Below are 5,384 nucleotides of genomic sequence, written 5' to 3'. Positions count from 1 at the left end.
AATTCCTTTATGAGTCCTTGGTATTCGGCAGCTCTTTCTTTGCTCACAGGGATCTGACAGGCTTTGTTCCCATATATTTTTAATATTTAGAACATTGAAGAGATATTTAAAATATCTGTTATCTTGTTTAGATAAGTAGCCATTAAACATGCAGAGTAACTTACTTGAACCACAAGTCTGCAGGCTAAAAGTGCTTCACATTTTATATGACATTCTTCATCTGTGCTTTTCAAATAATTTTACAAGTATTAATGAATAAAGTTTATTAGCAATCCAGTGAAGGAAACAAGAACTGTTATCCTCTTTCTGTGCAGGGGAATTGGGAGATATTTGTGTGTAAACGCTATAAAAAATCACTAAAGTTATTGAATGTGTACTTTAAATTCTGCCATGATGGGACCTTTCATAAATGTGAATCAGATCCAAGATCAAGCCCTGGTATCACTGTGGCAGCCAGTCTGCAGCCCCCTTGATGAGGTCAGGTCTGACCTCAGGCCCCGACTCCACTATATTTGGGAACAGCTGAAAAAAAAGGCCTTGATTTTGGCTAAAAAAGCTTTGTCAGAATTTTTTAATCTAGTGATTTTTCAGACTTATGCCTTCTGGATTTCAGGTACATTCAAACCGTGTGTTTTAATGCTCCTTGTCTGAGCTGAATAATCAGGGTCTTGCAGCATTGCCAGGTTCTTAAGACAGAAAAAACTTTCTAAGCACCATTCTTAGCATCTTTAACGGAAATTATGCAGTCCAGCATCTGCAAACATCTGCACATGAGCAAAGGGATGCATTTAAGCACTTACTGAATCAGTAAGAAAGACAATGTGAGGAGAGGGGACCTGCTCTTCTTACCTGTAGGATAAGAATTACCTCGCCCTGGGTAAATTCTTACCTGAATCCCAAACTAGCAGGTTGAATCCAAGTTTGAATTGATTTTCCAACTTTAAAGCATTCGTCATGGTGATGTCTTTTCTTCCTCAGAAGCACACGTATTTCTGTTGCTAATTGTAGCCCCAATTATTCTCTCTCATCCCATGGGGGAATAAACCAGCAAAGCAGTTGACCTACTAGTACATACACCTGGGAGGACCTTTCCCGCACAGGGTCCCCTCTACTTTGGGATTTGGAGGGGACACTCAGGTCTCTGCAGACATTAACTGCTCCCTGGGGATCTGTTCTTGCAGAACTCCAGTCAAGGGAGTTACGTTACGTACGTCAGTAGGTGCAGGATTCGTCCCATGTGAAGGACAACTGTCACTTTATTAAATAGTGACATCAATGATCATCTGCCTGGCAATAGCTGCGCCTCGGTTCACAGCTCTGCATTTAGAAATCGGAGCATCTTCTGATCGAAAAGACCACTTTTTATAATCTCATCCCACACGGTTTTGCATGTGGTAATACATCCCAGTGAGACTATTACACAAATAGGGTCTTAAAATCTTATCTCAGATCTTGCTCAAACATGAGATTTTTGTAATCATAAATGCTAAAAATACTGTTCACATTTAAGAATGCTAACTGCAAGCTGGATTCAGGCTTGCCTGAAATTACTGCAGTCCAGGAAAGTCATAGTTAATACATAACTCTCTTGATAAACAGTTCAGATGACAACATACCTATAATTATAGTAATATCTGATCATGTTGCCTGGGGAAAAAGGAAGGTGATACTGCAAACACAGAGGGGCCACATCCCAGTCTGTATCTCCCAACCAATGTTCCAGAGCCCCTTGGACCTCTCCGGGAATTACTGCCGACTGATGCTGGTCCTGCGCAGGGATCTGCTGGAGATGCTGTGCCCTCACCTGCGCACCCCTAATTTTGTGATCTGTGCGGTACCCACTTGACATGATGCTGGCAAATTAGAGCAGCCTAAAAACGCAGGCAGGTAATAGAAGCAGGGTAGGTTTGAACTCGCGTCTTCTATCCCTGGGAGGTTTGCAGAGCTGGCAGATGGGAAGCCAAGTACTTATGCCGTCGTCATTACTACCATGGTGTTGCTTGTGTGCCAGCTCCCCAGGGTGTGAGCCAGCTACTGTGGCTGTGCAAGGGACAGAAAGGCCAGTGCATGACATGGTGGATGGAGAGAGACCACAGGGCTGAGGAGGTAGCGGGGTTTGTGTCCTACATAGAATCATAGAATGTCCTGTGTTGGAAGGGACCCACAAAGATCACGGAGTCCAACTCCTGTCCCTGCATATGACAAGCCCGCAGTTCACACCATGTGTCTGAGGGTGTTCTCTAGTCGCTTCCTGAACACTGCCAGGCTACATCTTTGAGGTTCTTCTTGCCTGGTGTCACCCTCCTGCAGAGCATGGACACCAGCCTGGGTCACCTCTTGGCTTGCCCACAGAGCTAATGCCATTTGAGATTTACCCAGCCCTGCAGGGTCTTCAATTTGGTGACGTCTTTGCAATTCTAAGTATGAAAAACACCCACGATTGTTCCTGACTGTCCCCTTTTTCTCCAGGCTGAGCCCTTGTCCCCGCCAAACAAAACCCCATCACATGCCCATTGGTTTAGACGGACCACTATCTCTAGCAACAAATGAGTGGTGTTACTCTGTATTTGCACTGCTAGCAGTGATACGAGACTGTCTTCCTCCTCACATTTGTTCTAAATATTCGCTAGATTCCCAGGATGAATATTCCCAGAATGAATATTCCCAGGATGAATATTCTTACATTGTTTTGCAACATTTTTTCTGGCCGAGACAGCAGTGTTTCCTAATGCGTAAATTTGCCTTTTTTAAGAATTTTTTTTGCTATGCATAAACCTTAAGCTCTGTTAATAACTAATTGTTTTGTGTGTCTCAGACAAAGTGTAATCAACAGAGAGGATGGTGGAGAAGTGTGAAATGCCAGAGCGACATTCTATGCTTAAATAAGCAAACTACACCCAAATCGAACAATGGCTCGAAAATGTTTCCATAATAAGGGTGCATAAATTACCCCATTACTTGGAAAGCTCTTACTTGCATCTAACCAGCCACATTTCTAGTATTCACGAGAGCTGATACACTCCGATCATGATAGACATGCCTCTGTTACAGTAATTACAAAATGCTTTGTGAAAATATCATTGTGTCTACAGAGCTACTGAAGTTGTACGGTCTCCTTGGTATTTGTTTATTGCTTCTGTGAATTTAAAAAATAAAATTAAAAAAAAGGAAGAGAAAACTACATTTGGAAAAAAAAAAAAGATAGATCACTTTTTGATATGGATTCTCTGTGAGGGAAAAAGAAAATGTATTTCAGGTTGTGCCAATGTGTGATAAGCACCAACTAGATAATCGAAGGGGAGATGATTCACTGGAAAAACACAGGCAATAAATCCTGATCGGATGAAAACCATCCAAGAAGGTACACCGATGATTTCCCATGTTTGATCTCTGTGATGTATGTGTATGTCATATGTATGGGAAGTCTATGGGAGCAGGAGGACGCCCCTCCGAGAGGGCCAAAGCCACCAGTGCTGGGTGACACTGGCGGTGCCACCCCCGACTCCACACAGACCCCACGAAGGGAGAGAATGTTGCTCCTGTCTCTTGCTCTCATCTTACAGCTTGAAAAGGAACTTTTAGTCAGTGCACAAGTATCTTTTTTATTTTGGCATCCTACAACTTGAAAAATAGCAACTTTTATTTTTCCTTTAAAGGGAAATCCTGATACAGTTCAACCAAAAATAGAGCCCTTATAATTATTTACTCCAAGACAATAAATCCCATCATTATAGAACTCTTTTTCCCCTCAAACATTTTGTTTTAGTTGAATACATCTAGTGATTAAAAGCTATTAAAAAAATCAATTTAAAAGTCTTTTAGGATTATCGAAAATCTGGAAGATAATAAATGAAAAAGAAAACACAGCAATAAAAGAGATAGGATTTGCTTTTAATTTAATGGCTGAATTTATCATTACACCAAGGTAACATAAAGCATCTGATCTGCACTTGATTTTGCACATGATTACAATTGCTGGATTCACTAAAAAGATTGTGTTAACTTTATTTTAAGGTCTTAGGTATAAGTATTTTCAAAATTAAAATCAGTCAGCATAAATAAAAGACTTGAACAAACCTGAAATGACTTAAAGAATTGTCCTGAATCTTGTTTTTTACACATAACAGAATAGGAAAACATACTTGCATTTTATTCTAATATTATTTTTATTATAAAGATATATGTGGAGCAAGTTTGGAGAGAAATTAACCACAGACAGTGAAGTGCAAAGTATCAAATAGTAAATATACCCATTTTTAACAAAATTGCCTAGTTTTTACAAGCCAACAGGGTATGAATGCATGAAAAGCATCACCTGTATTTCAAATTAACCATAGCAAGCCCTTTCACTTACCTGGAAAACCTGATCCATACGCTAAGATTTTGTATGTTAATTTGAACCACAGAGTTCTTAACATCTGACATCGGCTGTAACATTGCAAGTTGTGCTATGACTTTATTAAGGGATGATTTCCAAAGCCCTAAAGGATACTTATTATGTTGTAATATATATTTCTGAAGAGGATTAGGTCTTTGATGCTAAAACCTAGACGTTTTAAAAGCGTGTTTACTGAAATGAAAAAGATTACATACGTTCCTTTGTGTTGCACCAGGTAGAGCTTTTTCACCTTCGGTTCAACTGTATCACAAACCTCAGCGGTATCACGACCGAGAAATGCATTTAAAATCCCTCGGAGTTTCATTACCAGTGTGGGATATTCCAGGAAAGAACCCGAGGCTTCCGCTGAACCACAAACTGAATAGACACTGTTGGTAAAAACCTGGAAAAACAGGGAAAAGAAAAGACACATCTCTTCCTGCAATGTGTTAATGTTAATATCGGACTAAGCAGCAGCTGGATTTCAAGGACTGTGCCTGGTTTTGAATGCCAGAATTTAAAAATGATTGAAAAAGTTGGGAGAAGAGCAAGACTGATGAAAAAGTTTTGCAAACTTGACCTGTGAGAAAAGACAAAACTGGGTTTGTTTAATTTAGGAAAGAGAGGACAAGTAATGGTTTTCCAAGATGTAAAAGGTTGTTGCAGAGAAAAACACCATCGGTTGTTCTCCAGATCCACTGGGGGTAGAACAAGAAATAATCAGCTTAATTTGCAGAAAAAAAAAAAAAAAAAAAAAAAAAGTAGGTTAGATATTAGCTAAAATGTCAAACTATAAAGAGAGTTAAGCGCTGGGAGAGGTTACCTGGGAGTATTGTAAAAAATCTGGCACTGGAGGATTTTGAGGCTGGATTAGAGGAGCAGGGGGATGCTTGGGGTGTCCTTCAGGCTCAGCCAGGCCCAGCACTGCCCCTTCACCCCCATGGAAATCAGAGGATTTCACTTAATTGCACAACAGTCTGGTCAGGTTGGGATTTTCAGACCACGG

The sequence above is a fragment of the Streptopelia decaocto genome, assembly GCF_964273445.1.
Source record: "Streptopelia decaocto genome assembly, chromosome: 2".
In the NCBI taxonomy this organism is placed as follows: domain Eukaryota; kingdom Metazoa; phylum Chordata; class Aves; order Columbiformes; family Columbidae; genus Streptopelia; species Streptopelia decaocto.
The sequence above is the reverse complement of the archived record's forward strand: the minus strand, read 5'-3'. Positions refer to the sequence as shown.